Source organism: Dendrobates tinctorius, unplaced genomic scaffold, assembly GCF_039654945.1.
Source record: "Dendrobates tinctorius isolate UK_male_01 unplaced genomic scaffold, ASM3965494v1 ptg000049l, whole genome shotgun sequence".
Lineage (NCBI taxonomy): Eukaryota > Metazoa > Chordata > Amphibia > Anura > Dendrobatidae > Dendrobates > Dendrobates tinctorius.
The window spans coordinates 28,598,007-28,614,772 of record NW_027361717.1 but is presented as its reverse complement, the minus strand read 5'-3'; the positions used below and the strand labels follow the sequence as shown (position 1 = coordinate 28,614,772).

General features: G+C 41.1%; 1 protein-coding gene across 4 annotated transcripts in view; it reads left to right on the top strand.

Moving 5' to 3' along the window:
- Nucleotides 1–16,766, top strand: part of RASA2 (RAS p21 protein activator 2) — a 157,569-nt gene that overhangs the window by 50,620 nt on the left and 90,183 nt on the right. The window lies entirely within an intron of this gene.

Below are 16,766 nucleotides of genomic sequence, written 5' to 3'. Positions count from 1 at the left end.
GATGGGAGTGATGAGGAGAAGGCAGTGATGAGGAGAGGGGAATGATGGGGGTGATGAGGAGAGGGGAATGATGGGGGTGATGGGGAATGATGGGGGTGATGGGAGAGGGGAATGTTGGGGGTGATGGGGAGAGGGCCAATGATGGGAATGATGGGGAGAGGGGAATGATGGGGGTGATGGGGAGAGGGCAATGATGGGGAGAGGGTAATGATGGGGGTGATGGAGAAGGCAATGATGGGAGTGATGGAGAAGGCAATGATGAAGGTGGTGGAATGGGCAATTTCTACATGAAGGGGATCATGATGGGGCATATTTCTGCATGAAGGGGATCATGATGGGGCATATTTCTACATGAAGGGGATCATGATGGGGCATATTTCCACATGAAGGGGATCTTGATGGGGAATACAGTTAGGTCTATATATATTTGGACAGACAACATTTTTTCTAATTTTGGTTCTAGACATTACCACAATGAATTTTAAAGGGGTTGTCCAGGCTTTTCACATAATCTCAGTACATATCTGGGCTGCAGAATTATGACAATAAGTAATTTACTTTCTGTCACTAGTTTGCACGGTTTTCTAGATATTCTGAACAGAATGTCCAAGGGGGGGGTTTTATGGCATTGAAATGAGAACTGGTCGTAATCTCCTACTCTACTCCAAACATGCCCTCCCCGTCCACATGAAGAAGCCCTCATCACACAGTAACAAATCCTCCCCCTCTAGCAGCCTCAGTGAAGAGAGAAGACCACCCAGCTGTTCCTCCCCCAGACACACGCTGAACAGTGATCTATGTAAAGTGAAACTTGTGAGGAGGGAAAATCGTCCTGTATTCTGGGCCACTCCATGATTACAATGCATAACTCATTATCAGTAATTCCTTCCCACTGTCCCAGGCTGCTGGCAGCAGTGAGAACAGACTGTGTGATGGCCAGTGATGGGGGTCTGCAGCTTCTAATCTGCACAGGGGATGGCAGTCACTGATGTAATCTGTTGTGTGACAGCCTCTGCTGTGTGAATGAGACAGCTCTGTGTCACTGATGTCTTCACACAGCAGCAGTTTTGGTGCAGTGTATGTGTGAGCACTGTGTCTCTAATGACACAAATACTGATGGGAGCAGCCTGTCCCAGAATACAGGACGATTTTCTCTCCTGGCAACCCATCAGAGTTGAGCGTTTACCTTTTGTTAAAATGAAAGCAGTGATCTGATTGGTTGCTCGGGCAATGCTGGCACTTCTTACACTAGGCATTCGGGGCTCATTGTGACTCGGTGTTTGTGTGGGAGGCAGATCAGTCGCTCATCCAGATTTCATTTAGAGTCAGTTAGAGGAACTTATACTTTTTATTTTTAATTAATTCACAATCCCACTAAAGAAATGAATCATTTGGGGGCAACCTAAACCCTTCGCCTTACCAGAATGGCTTTTAAGTTTTGTCACTCGTGTCTCAATCTCTCGCAGTACCTGCCTTTCCGTACGAGCAGTGAACAAATCTGCACTATAGACTTCCCCTGCCGGCTGTAGATTAGCAGGGCAGTCACACAGTGGTAGCCCCCTTCCCCTCCATGACAGATATCCATCAGTGTGTGGGTGTATGGAGACACAGTGTAGGTGGCGACTATGCTTTACAGCCAGCACCTAGTTCTAACAGTAGTTACCGCAGCGAGCTACAATCACCGCTGTTCTAATCCCGAAGACCATGTTCACACATTCAGTATTTGGTCAGTTTTTTACCTCAGTATTTGTAAGCCAAAACCAGGAGTGGAACAATCAGAGGAAAAGTGTAATAGAAACCCGTTCAGCATTTATCACCCTCTCCTGGTTTTTAGCTTTTAAGCTAAGTTCCCACAAATGAGTATTTGGTGCATTTTTCATGTTACATATTTTCTTCAACATTTCTGCACCTATTAGATACAGGAAAGATGCATATCTTTGTACCGTGTTAGCCAGTAGATAGAAAAATATTCAGGATTGAGATTCCTCAGTGGTTGATACCTTTTAATGGCTAACTGAAAAGATGGTAACACATTGCAAGCTTTCGAGACTACTCAGGTCTCTTGATCAGGCTAGACTAATACAGAATCTGAAGAATCACATATTTATACACAAAGCACAGAAAAAATGCAATAGATAAGACAAGTGACAGTGAAGCAGAGCTATCATTATGGGGGAGTGATAGACAGTTATGGCCATAAATATTAGAGCAGTTCATAGATAAGCAGTGAAGGTTTTATTGTCCTCTGATTGGGGTCTGGTAATGTGATGCCCCCACAAGGTCTTAGGAGCAAATTCCTTAATTGATGTAAAAAGACATAATCCATGCGACACATTCATTCCTGCACTGAAAGTGTCAAAGGTCATCATGAGCTTGTACTCCCAAACTTTTCTGTCTCTCTGAGATGTGAAGTTACCTTTCAATACAAGTAATTTTATGTCCATGGTGCTGTGATCAGGCATACAAAAATGTTTTGCCACAGGTAGATCCATTCTTTTTTCTCTTATTGTGTGGCGATGAGAATTCATCCTTGTTCTCAATTTTTGCCTGGTCTCCTCCACATACGGACCCCCAGTTGGACATTTAGTACAAATAATTAGGTACATCACATTAGTTGTGATGCAGCTTTAAGTACCTGGGATCTTGTAGTCCTGATGTGAGTTGGGGATCTTTATCTTGTCCGTGGTCATTATAGATGGACAGGTTTTACATTTTTTCTGGTTGCAAGGAAAGGTTCCTGCAGCTGTTGGAGAGGACAGGGAGCTTCTGACAATGATGCTTCTTAGATTTGGGGGCTGCCTAAAGCACAGTAGTGGGGGGGTCTGGAAAAATGGATTGTAATCGGGCATCTTTTTGTAGTAAAGGTTGTAATTTCCGTGCAGCTCCCCTTAGCACCTCCAGATTTGGATTGTAGGTGACCACTAGAGGCACCCGGTTATTTTGTTCTTTAGCTTTGTAATGTAGCAGGTGATTCCTAGACCAGATAACACAGGCCCCACTCTCATACATAAGAAAAAAGGACACAGGACACCGAGTTCTAAGTTTGGCATAAAATGGCCTTGGCGTTTATTTTGAGTTACTCAACAACCAATTTTATTTCATCATAACCATTAAAACCATTAAATATCTCCATCACTGAATAAAATTATTACTCTCATGACCCAATCCTCCCTAAAACAGGGAGATTATCCACACGCCGTGGATATTAATGCATGGCCCCCCCAAAACGCCACAGCCATTTTTTGATGATGTCCTGGAAATCCAAGTTAAAGATGTCCAGGCCAACATCTGAAAGGTGCACAAGGTCCCTTCTGTACATACCAGGGATCTTTTCTTCCAAGTCGACGTGTCTGTAAGAAAATCCGTCAATCAAAACCATAAACTTCTGCATACTCCTGTTAACCCTTTTTCTTATTTTTTCAACAAACATCATATTGTGTTCTGCCCATAACAATCTAGGGACAATTTCTGAATATACAAAAAATGATTTAAACAATTCCATTTTTAGTAAACTCAAATCCTTCCTCATGAAGGCTAATAAATCGAGTGTGTTAACTTTACCTAAATCGTTACCCTCTAAATGCAAAATTATTACATCAGGATATGGATGACTCTTTGACAGCTGTTGCATACATCCAACCAAATTCTTCCATAACATTCCTCTTCTGCTAAACCAAAAATTGTGGAGGGAAGAAGTATTAAATGAGAGATTCTCTGTATAGCACCGCATCGTTGCCCTTTTTTCGGCCCAATAAATATACGAGTGTCCGATGATCCACACAATTAGCGGACATATAAAATGAATAAGATGTTAGCATTCATATAAATTTGGCCGAACATACAATTTGAACCTTTTTGATTCCCACCTTCCAATTTTCATTATATTAGTCTTGAAAACCCAACCTAGCCGCTTTCGTTACTGCTCCAATACGAAAAGAGTGAGAAGTGATTTTAACATTTTTCAAACCCAATTGGACCAGACTTTTTTCAAAATAAAATTAAATTGAAAAAACAGTCACCGGTTTACCATTGCGGTGAATGAAAAATGGACCTTCTAAACTTGGTCTCATGCTAAGCCATCTCTTCACATTCGAGACTGGGCGAATGACTGAATCCGAGATTGCAGATAAACTAACTGAAGCTCCTCTTCCTAACTGATCCGTGTTTGACTTTTTATAAATAAAATGACAGAGGATTCAAATACCTTTATATCCTCCATTAACAGGCCAGAAGGTGAATTTTTTGACTGAGAAACTATTTCCCCGACACGAAGAGCTGCAAAAAATGCTAATGTAAATGTTGCTGAAAACAAACAACTTTCTTCAAAATTGTCGCAAACCGAAGGGAGAGACACGCAAATGTCTTTTAGCAAGCGAAATGATATGGGATGACAATCATCCTGTTTAAAATTAGCCCTTCTGAATCCTTTTAACAATTGTTTCATGAAAAAATTGTCATTCAACGGTTTCTTGCCCAAAGTTTTAAGGAAAAATGAAACACCAGCAATGTGTTTTGCTAACGCTGAATAAGACAGACCATTCAAAAGCAAATGTTCTGCAAATTTCAGAGCTGTTTCTTCCTTAGCTTCGTTATATGAGTAACCGTTTGCTGTACAAAATCTTATCCATACATTCCAAGCGCCCGAATACTCTGACCAAGTTTTTTTTTTTTTTTTTTTAGCCAAGGACCTTCCAATAAAATATTGAATTAGACCTGTACTATGTCCCATATATTCTCTGGGCAAATCGTTCCTTCTTTGTCGGCTCTGGGAACATGCTCCAAAAGCTTTGACCACTGGCGGTGACAAATAAGTTTAGCACAATCATTAATTAACTAATTTGAAAATGACGCTTTTAACCAGATATTACACTCCATACAGGCAAGAACTAACGGCCTAAGAATCTGGTTAGCCCATCTGTTTTTATCCGAAAATGTATTTAACATAAAAACCAAACCTTGGTTGTTAGAACGAAATAATATACGCTTATTGCAAAGGCTAGGTCCCCACAAAAGAATTAGGTTTAAAATTTAAAAGATCTAAAATTGCTCCCTTCTTAATAATAATACTGTAAGACCAAGAACTAGGCCATCTGTTTGACGACCAGTGCGATTTAAAAGATAAACCAAAACCTTCTGATTCGTCCGTAAAAATATACAAATCCAAATCTTCGGCAAATACAAACGGGGTCTGCCACATTGTCTTGACATTAAATTTAGATAGGAAACGACAATCAAGTTTTCAAATCCTCCTTAAGCTCGCTACCTAATCTCAGGTGTGAATTAGGCGCAAGGTTACCTGCTGTGGCATCGTATAGCCTTCTCGAAAAAAGTTCAAGGAACCTAATAACGACTGCAAGTTTTTTCAACAAAACTTTTTCCTTCGACAAAAATAGGTTAATCATATAACAAATTTTGTCAATTTTTTCAGTAGGGAGAGAGCATGTAATAGATTCAGAATCTATCAGAATACCCAAAAATTCCAAAGAAGTACAAGGAGACGCGGTTTTTTTTTTTTGGTTTTTTTTTGCCATAGGTATTCCAAAATGCTCGCAAAACTTATCCATCAAAGCAAAACAAACGTCAGAATCTCTGGGACCAATAAACAAGCAATCATCAAGATAATGCACTACTCCGCCGCCTTTTGATTTGGACTCCACTACCCATTGAAGAAAAGTTGAAAACGTCTCAAAATAATAACAAGATAGTGAAAAAACCCCATAGGGAGACATTTATCAAAAAAAAAAAAATTATCTTTAAAACAAAAACCAAGGGAATTGAAACCTCTCAGATAACAACCTGAACGCAGCTTTTATGTCAGATTTTGCTAGCAATGACTTGTGACCAAAACTTTGCAGAAACTCAACTGCAACATCAAACGAAGTGTACTTCACTGAACAAATTTCTGTATCCACTTCATCGTTTAGGGAACTTCCTATGGGATACGATAAGTGATGAATCAGTCTAAACGAACCCACCTCTTTTTTAGGAACTAAACCCAAGGGAGAGACCCTGAAATTTTCAAATGGAGGAGAGTCAAATGGGCCCTCTTCTCTACCTGCTTCAATCTCTTTTAATATTTTTTCCTCGACTATCATTGGATAATCTAACGCTGATCGCAAATTGTTCCATTGTTTACAACCAGTACCTGAAAATGTTGGAACAAAAAATCCGTTACAGAAACCATTTTTTAGCATGTAACTACTCTCTGTGTCTGGGTACATTTCTAACCATGGGACCATATTTTGTAACTTCACTGGAGTCAGCGCTCTTTGAAAGAGCATCTTTATTGGGTCCTTGTTGACGATTTTGTGATTGACGTTTGAAGCATCTAAACATTGCATGTGTACCCCCGCAAAACGAGCACTCATGGCGAAAACGACAGTTTGCAGCCCACTTACAGCTTGATTCGTTGAATGCAAAACACACCCCTTTTTTACTGCTTATATGATGGGAACTTCTGGGGCAACATCAAAATTAGCCATAATCCCAGGTCTTTTTTACCCCATGGCTAATTTTTTATGAAATGCTTCGTCATATTGTAACCATGACATGCCCCCAAAGTTCCGAAATGCATCCAAAATTGAATCTAAATGCTGAAACAGCCCCGAACATAATGAAGGGTGTTTTTCACCCAGTACAGCAGCATAGATAGCAAATGCTTGAAGCCAATTATTAAATGACCTCTGAATAACCACCTGTTTCTTTTCTTCCGGTTCATCTTTTCTTTCATATCTATGATATTGTTCTTTAATTGACGGTAAAAGAGAGAAAATATCAATGTATTCCCCGTGCCAAATTTGTTCTTTTACTGACATATTAATATGGAAACTAAGTGGGGACATCTCACATGACAAAGATTCTTTTAACAGGACTTCTAGCAGCCCTGTTTTTACAACTACTCTGCTGCTGGCTGCAACCTCATGAGGGCGTAACACTGGGGCTGTTCCTGCAGACATACATTCACTTAAAGCTGGAGTCACACATAGCGACTCACCAGCGATCCCGACAATGATATCAACCTGTCAGGATCGCTGGTAAGTCGCTATGTGATCGCTGGTGAGCTGTCACACAGACAACTTCAGCAGCGATCAGCACAGCGACGCCGAGCGCGCGGCATCGCTGTGTTCGTTAGTTACCAGCGCGCTGATGCAGGGAGCTGGTAACTAACGTACACATCGGGTATCCAAGGGACGTGCGTCCCTTCGATACCCGATGTGTACGTTAGTTACCAGCTCCCTGCATCAGCGCGCTGGTAACTAACGTACACATCGGTTTGGATTACGCCAACGCCATTTTGGATCCCGATGTCGCCCACGCCAGCGACATATTCTTGCGGGACGCCATCTTGGATGTCGTGAAGTCCCGCGATATTCAAGATGGCGTCGCCGCAACAACATGTCGCTGGCATGGGCGACATCGGGATCCAAAATGGCGTCGGCGTAATCTCGCGAGATTTCGCCGACGCCATCTTTTTGGATCCCGATGTCGTCCACGCCAGCGACATATTGTTGCGGCGACGCCATCTTGAATCTCGCGGGACTTCACGACATCCAAGATGGCATCCCGCAAGAACATGTCGGCGGCCTGGAGAACGTCTGGATCCTGGATCGCGGCGGCGGAGGAAGATGTCGGGGCAGCGACGATGACGGTGTGAGTATGAGAAACGGAGTGAGAGAAAGGAACGTATGTGGAGTGAAAGAATGAGTGGAGGTGAAAGGTGAGAGGAGTGTGTGTTGAGGCGGTGTGTTGAGGGTTAACATGTGCGTGTGTGTGTGGTGACGTCACCGGTTACAACTGGACGGAAGTTGTTACAACCGGAAGCTGGTTAGGGCATTTATTATTATAGAAGTTCTTCCTGCTCATACTCTGTCAGCCAATCAAAACAGGTTAAAAAAAAAAAGAGCGGGAAGCCAAATCTGCCTGACAACAGGGAACCTGCTCATGAAATATCACAGCTTACTGAAACATTAGCTCTTTGTAAACCAGAGCTTAACAAACCAACTGAACACCATCAAATTAATAGTTATTGGAGCCGCGTTATCGTGCAACCCCCCCTTTTATTCAATAAGGGGAGGGCGTTCATTCTGGTGGCTCCTGTAATTTGGTTTTGAATTGTCCTTGGATGGTAGCCCTGATTCAAAAAGGTCTTTTTGAGGCAACCAAGGTGTTCATCTCTATCCGTGAGGTTGGAACATATACTGTACGATAGTATCTGATGGCTTGGCTGTAGATAATAGAGTTCTTTGTGTTTTGGATGGAAACTGTCCCATTTAAGGTATGTTGGACGGTCGATTGGCTTCTGATACAGGGATGTCTCTAATTCATTGTTCTTTAGCTTAATGATGGTGTCCAAAAAGTTAGTCTCAGTGCTGGAGTAGTTGAGTGTTAAGTTGATGGTGGGATGAAATTGATTAAACTGTTTGTGGACCTTGTGCACCTATTAGGTAATTTAGGCCATACTCACACGTTATGTATTTGGTGAGTTTTGACCTCAGTATTTTTAATCCAAAACCAGGAGTGGGACATTCAGAGGAAAAGTGTAATAGAAACCTGTCACCACTTCTGTACTTATCACCCACTCCTGGTTTTGGCTTACACATACTGAGGTAAAATACTGACCAAATACTGAAGGTGTGCACGTGGACTAGTAGTGACATCTTAAGTGGAATGATCTTGCTGTGGCATCCATCTCCTTTTACCATACCCCCTATGACCAACCAGATGTGGGGTGTCTGAGGGGAATATGGTATTTCTGCAGCAGAGAAGTCCCTTGCTTTATACTATCCTTAGCAGCTATCCCCTCTAAGGACAGTGCCTGTAATGGGAAATGCACGAGTTCTTAGCGCTTCAATGTGGGCAGTGACACGGAATGTACCAGGAGCCACTACACTGTGTTGGTGGCATGGCGTCATTTTCCCTCGAACTCTACCCCCCCCCCCACCCCAGGTAGTGCTTGCAGCCACAGTGTCCTCTGCAGTCGAAACCATCAGGTGTTGTACCCTTTCTGTTGGCCCAAATATATAATTGCTTTTGTGTGTCATGGTCAGCTACTGGTGGCAGTATTTTGACTGACACATTATGTATATAATACCCACACCTTAGCATGACCTCTGTCGGTGTGTGTGTGTGTGTGTGTGTATATATATATTAGTGTTACACAAACTTTCCCCATGAGGACAAAAAAATAAAGTGAAGTAAGTGAAAATAAATTTTGATTTAAAAATAAAATAATAATAAAAAAAAAATTGAATTTCACTTTCAGAAAATTTCTGATATGTTATTGAGTCATGTTTAATTGGTGGGGGTCCCGGTCCTGTAACCCCGCCAGTCTTTAAAGCTTATCAGCTCTCACATTCATTTGATTGCTGCTCTGCTTCAAGAGACTGAAGATAGACTGCTCAGCTGAGCACGTCTACCTTTCAATTTTGATGATTTTTGGGACTTTCAGGCCCCCAAACCCAACAAACAAAAAAATGTTTTCTTGACTCTCTGCAATCTCAAGGTTAGGCCTTATTCAAACAACAGTGTTTCACAATTGCCTAAAAAAATGGTACCAGTGTCATCAGTGTACGGTCCATGTCTCTGTTTTTACCACCAGTGTGCGGTCCGCGTCTCTGTTTTTACCATCCGTGTACGGTCCGTGTCTCTTTTTTACCACCAGTGTACGGTCAGCGTCTCTGTTTTTACCACCAGTGTACGGTCCGCGTCTGTTTTTACCACCAGTGTTCGGTCCGCGTCTCTGTTTTTACCACCAGTGTATGGTCAGTGTCTCTGTTTTTACCACCAGTGTACGGTCAGCGTCTCTGTTTTTACCACCAGTGTACGGTCAGCGTCTCTGTTTTTACCACCAGTGTACGGTCCGCGTCTGTTTTTACCACCAGTGTACGGTCCGCGTCTCTGTTTTTACCACCAGTGTATGGTCAGTGTCTCTGTTTTTACCACCAGTGTACGGTCAGTGTCTCCGGTTTTGCTACCAATGTAGGGTCTGTGTCTGCTTTTACCACCGGTGTACAGTCCATGTGTCTGTTTTTACCACCAGTGTCATAAGTGTTTTTCATGGATGGATGAATAAATTTCAACTCTTCTCCTGTACTTTGCAATATTAAAGACGGACCGCACACGGATTGTACACTGCCGCCATCCATGTGCTGTACGTTTTTCATGGACCCATAGACTCCTATTGGCACTTTTCATCTGTAATACCGGGAAAAAGTGGACATTGCTCCATAAATTTTGCATGGTCATACGGTCCATGGAAAAAAAACGCGGACATGTGAATAGCAGCATAGATTATAATTGGAACATGTAGTATCCGTGAAAAAAATGGATCCGATACATCTATGAGCACAAAAAGACTGTTTAAACCAAGTACTGGCGCTTGCTGTGGCCAAACAGTCCAGAGAGCCTTCACACCTCAATCTCCACCTCCCCTTTGATTGACAGCTCTGGTTTTATAGAGCGATATAAGGCTGGAGATAAATGGGAAACAAGCAGGTGTGTGCGTGCACTTAAATTTTTGGCCTCGCCATGATGCACTCAGCTCCTGGACTTGGTGCCAGAAATCCTGCTTTTGGTTGAGCACTTAAAACCATCTGTTCATATCTGTGTCAGAGGTGTTCAATGCCAATTTTGTAATTTTTTTTTTTTTTCGTAGAAGTGGGACAGTCAGTTGTGTCTTCTGGCGCTGTTTGTCTCCAACTTCCTATTTGTACAAATTTGAGGTTTTTTTTGTTTTTTTTAACTACAGACCTAATCGAAAAATGGAAATTTTGATCTTTAGGGCTTATACTCATGACTATTTGTCTGGTATTTTTTTTTTCTTCTTAGATTTGACCTGAATTATGATCCTATATTGTCTATATTTTATCTAGATCCAAAGATGGTTTTATAGTTCCATATTTATTTATTATGGTTTATCTATTCCGCAACGCTTTACAGACATTCTCATCGCTGTCCCCAACAGGGCTGTGGAGTCGGAGTCGTGGAGGTGGAGTCGGAGTTGGAGTCGTTATAAAATGGACTGACTCCGACTCCTAAAATATATAATAAATTGGGTACAGTAGTTCAATGCAGAATGTGCTGAATATTTTTTCATAGGAATTTGGGAAAGTTATGAAATGTCCTATAAATGGCTGTTCTGTTCCTGATCTAAGGCTACATTCACACACAGCATTTTTGCTGCGTTTTTTGTGGATACGTTTTTCAGCTGCAAAAGCCGATCAGATTTTTTAAAAAAACGCATCACCTGAAAGGTTTTTGAGCTCATAGATAATGTTTTCAATATCAAAAGCAGATTAGAAATCTGCTCTATCCATTTATCCATATCTGCCTATCCATATCATATCTGTACCAAAAAGAATGAAAGCTGGATAGCACACAGACTAACACTTCCTGCCAGGCAAAGGAGGAGGAAAGAGCGTCTCAAACATCATTAATAAGATATTTTGTAAGTGACAAAGTTACTGTAACAATGACAGCAGATATGTCTAAAAGACGGCTCATACAGCTTGTTGTGAAGGACGGTGTACCATTATCATTATTTGCACGACCAGCTTTTACAGCTCTTAATGGAGAAATGGCCCCCAAACTTGGTGTTTCTCTGGAAAGAGAAAGTATTAGAAAATTAGTGATTGAAGAAGCCCTTAAACAAAAGGAAGATCTTAAAAAGACTCTCAAAAGACGCTTCATGTTTCTTAAAATGGATGCCTGCACACGTCACAGAGTGAACTATTTTGCCATCAATGTTCGATATGTTTGTGACAACAAAAATTGTTACCAACACGCTGGCAGTAAAAGATACTAAAGCTCATCACAGCAGCCAGTTTCTCCAGGCCTTAGTGGAAAAAGTTCTGCAAGGATACGAACTCAAAAAAAGAACAGGTTCTTGCTATTGTAACGGACAATGCTTCAAACATAAGTACAATTACACTGATGAATGAGAGTAATGAACAACAGCTAGAGGAACATTTAGGATTCAGTATGTTTGAGATGGAAGGCCACAGTGCTGTTCATGTAACTGAGGAACAAACAGATATTACTACAGAAGAACAGCAAAATTATACTGTAGAAATAGATGATCTTGTTGAATCTGCTTCAAAACACTTTCCTATTCATCACATGCGCTGTGTTGTGCACACGCTGCAGCGGGCAATAAGAGATAGTCTGCAAGATGGACATGCTGGAAATCTGATTGGAAAAGTGAGGAAATTGGTTATTGCCGCCAGAACCCCTAAAATTGATTCCATCTTGAAGAGACGTGCTGGAAAAGGGCAATTGTTGATCAACTAAAACCGTTTCTTATAGATATGGCGAGCCCTCAGGTAACCCTAAATGAAGGTCAATGGACACAGGTGGCTGAATTGAAGGAATTGCTTAATCACCCATTTACTGTGACTAAAAAATTACAAGCTGAGGATTTAACTCCTGGCATTTTCCTGAGGGAGCGGAAGAACTTGCTGTTTAATCGCAGATGGCATTTCTGCTTCAATGAAACGGAGAGAGACACAGCTATTGGAAAATAAAAATTTTCTGGCAGCTGTTTATGTGGACCCAAGTCATCGTATATTGCTTGATGATCAACAGCTTACTAAAGGAAAAGAAGCTCTGACTGAGGTAGCAGTTAGGAAGAGTGGCCTACAGGAGGACTGCCAGGCGCAAGAGGACTCGGGTCCTGACAGTGCTACTGCTGCCATATCTTCATCCTCATCAGATGAGGAGTTTGACTTTGACAAGTATTTGTATGACATGGAGCAGGCAAAGCGTTGCCGCAAGGAAAAAGATTTCACTCTGTCTCCTATAGCAAGCAGATTGACCATATTTCAGCAAAATGTTTCACTTGCTCTCAAAGTAAAAGAAAAATTCAACCGTTCATCAAAACTGACTGTGCATGAGGCAATTCCTTTATACCCGGAAATTGTCAGAGATGTTGCCCATGTGGTTACGGCTTTGCCTCCAACCCAAGTTACTGTAGAGAGGTTCTTCTCTAGCCTTAAAATTATTAGGTCAGATTTGAGGTCATCTATGAAGGAGGATCTGATGGAGGCAATTCTATTTCTTAGAACAAATTCATAGACTGCACAAATGTTATTTAGTATGTTTTTGTTGAAAACTGTTTTTTGCCACTTATAGTTTATTACATAGTGTGATATAGATATATATATATACAGTCATATGTAAAAGTTTGGGCACCCCTATTAATGTTAACCTTTTTTCTTTATAACAATTTTGGTTTTTGCAACAGGTATTTCAGTTTTATATATCTAATAACTGATGGACTCAGTTATATTTCTGGATTCAAATGAGGTTTATTGTACCAACAGAAAATGTGCAATCTGCATTTAAACAAAATTTGACTGGTGCAAAAGTTTGGACACCCTTATCATTTTCTTGATTTGAACACTCCTAACTACTTTTTACTGACTTCCTGAAGCACTAAATTGGTTTTGTAACCTCATTGAGCTTTGAACTTCATAGCCAGGTGTATCAAATCATGAGAAAAGGTATTTAAAGTGGCCACTTGCAAGTAGTTCTCCTATTTGATTCTCCTATGAAGAGTGGCATCATGGGCTCCTCAAAACAACTCTCAAATGATCTGAAAACAAAGATTATTCAACATAGCTTTTCAGGGGAAGGATACAAAAAGTTGTCTCAGAGATTTAACCTGTCAGTTTCCACTGTGAGGAACATAGTAAGGAAATGGAAGAACACAGGTACAGTTCTTGTTAAGCCCAGAAGTGGCAGGCCAAGAAAAATATCAGAAAGGCAGAGAAGAAGAATGGTGAGAACAGTCAAGGACAATCCACAGACCACCTCCAAAGACCTGCAGCATCATCTTGCTGCAGATGGTGTCACTGTGCATCGGTCAACAATACAGCGCATGCATAACGCCTTTTTGTATGACCAAACAATTCAATCTTTGTTTCATCAGTCCACAGGACCTTCTTCCAAAATGTAACTGGCTTGTCCAAATGTGCTTTTGCATACCTCAGGCGCCTCTATTTGTGGCGTGCTTGCAGAAACGGCTTCTTTCGCATCACTCTCCGATACAGCTTCTCCTTGTGCAAAGTGCGCTGTATTGTTGACCGATGCACAGTGACACCATCTGCAGCAAGATGATGCTGCAGGTCTTTGGAGGTGGTCTGTGGATTGTCCTTGACTGTTCTCACCATTCTTCTTCTCTGCCTTTCTGATATTTTTCTTGGCCTGCCACTTCTGGGCTTAACAAGAACTGTACCTGTGTTCTTCCATTTCCTTACTATGTTCCTCACAGTGGAAACTGACAGGTTAAATCTCTGAGACAACTTTTTGTATCCTTCCCCTGAAAAGCTATGTTGAATAATCTTTGTTTTCAGATCATTTGAGAGTTGTTTTGAGGAGCCCATGATGCCACTCTTCATAGGAGAATCAAATAGGAGAACTACTTGCAAGTGGCCACCTTAAATACCTTTTCTCATGATTTGATACACCTGGCTATGAACATCAAAGCTCAATGAGGTTACAAAACCAATTTAGTGCTTCAGGAAGTCAGTAAAAAGTAGTTAGGAGTGTTCAAATCAAGAAAATGATAAGGGTGCCCATACTTTTGCACCGGTGAAATTTTGTTTAAATGCAGATTGCACATTTTCTGTTAGTACAATAAACCTCATTTGAATCAAGAAATATAACTGAGTCCATCAGTTATTAGATATATGAAACTGAAATACCTGTTGCAAAAACCAAAATTGTTATAAAGAAAAAAGGTTAGGGGTGCCCAAACTTTTACATATGACTGTGTATATGTATATATATATATATATATATATATATATATATATACACACACACACACACACTGTATGTGTGTGTGTATATATATGTAATCGATATTACATAGTGTATTACATGTTTACAATTTATTACAGTTTTTTGTGTTCTAAAGTTGTATTCCAATAAATATTATGTTCTATCTAAATATCTTGATTATTGGATCATAAAAATGATTTAATGTCTGATGTTCACATTATACTAGAATAGATTTTTCACTTAAATATAAGCAATGTATGTGGGAGTCGGAGTCGTGGAGTTGGAGTCAGAGTCGGTGTAAGGGAAATTGAGGAGTCGGAGTCGCAGGTTTGGCTTACCGACTCCACAGCCCTGGTCCCCAATCAGGCTCGCAATCTAAATTCCCTATCAGTATGTCTTTTGGAATGTGGGAGGAAACCGGATTACCCGGAGGAAATCCATACAAACTCCTTGCAAATGTTGTCCTTGGTGGGATTTGAACCCAGGACTCCAGCGCTGCAAAGCTACAGTGCTAACTAGGGCTATGGAATTAGTAAGCCAAACCTCCGACTCCTTAATTTCCATGATTCTGACCACCAAAATGGGCTTCGACTCAACAGCCCTGGTGCTAACAACTGAGCCACCAGGCTGCCCATATTATGGATGAGCTTATTGTGAGTCTCACATTTATATGAATTTAAGTATTTTCACTCAGAAAAAAATCGGAGATCGATGTCTCTTTACGTGAATAATTTTGTTTGATTTATTTTATTTAGTGAATTTATTTGATTTTGTTGCTTACTACGATAGAACATATCGGTGTGTTAATTGTATGACGACCGATGTTTCGCCTCACTGTTCTTGTTCTAATCATGGCTGAATAATTACGGAGAACTGAGCTACCGCACAACGTGTGTGGTGTAACATCAGCAGTGGGACAGTTCCTTATCTGATCTGGTATTGACAGAAGATGCTCACGGTTATGGATAGGAAACCCCGTCAGATGTTGAGATTAGTAGTTCCTGTTGAGACGCTTTACCCTACTGACGTTCATTCTGTCAGTTTGCATCACAGGAAAGGGCTGTTTCCTTCTGTGCCATGAATTACCGCGTGTTGCGTAATTGTCTGCACAGGTCCGTAGTATGTAATATGCCAAATATGGTAGCTAATACCTTCTGCACTGCTTTTCAAGATTCACCGGGGGCCTCATAGCAAAGATAGAAAAGGCCCAAAATGGGCCAGTTGCCTTTTTACTACCTATCGGGATCCAGCAATTGATATGTGTGGGGTCCATTGGGAGAGACGGGGCATCTGCTACTCTATGTCTTAGATGTCATGGTCGCTCTGCATCTGAGGAGTTAGTTGCTGCTGTAATCAGAGCTAGTTTAACCCCATAAAAATCATCTTGCGTACTGTAGAATTTGGGATAAGTGGGTGGTCTTCATTCCCTTACGTACACATCTGACGTGCAGGCTGTAGAGTCGGAGTTGGAGTCCATTTTGGTGGCGTCGGTGTCATGGAAATTGAGGAGTCGGAGGTTTGGCTTACCGACTCCACAGCCCTTCTGACGTGTCCGCTGGTGAATATTCTAAGCAGGGTGTCCTCTTAGCATACACTGGGGCAATTTTTTTTTCAATTTTTTTGCCTATTTTTTTTTTTTTTATAAATAAAAAGCACAGTCTGTTATGCTATATTATAATATTATATCTTATACAGGATGACACCAATACATTGTATGCTGCACCTTTTGATTTTTTTTTTTTTTAATGGTAATTGTTTTGTGACACGTGTCCCATGTATGACTACACAGAGATATGGGTCAGGGTCCTTCAATGGGTGGTGCACATTGGGAACAAAAATTTGCAATGTGAACAGAGCCACAGTTGTAACTGTAAAGAACTATGACTGTGGAGGACAAAAGCCCACACACAGAGCAGTACTGCCTGGTGGAGATGGTGAAAGGCGGGAGTTGGAGTTTGCAATCACCTGGCGGTACTATACGGTGT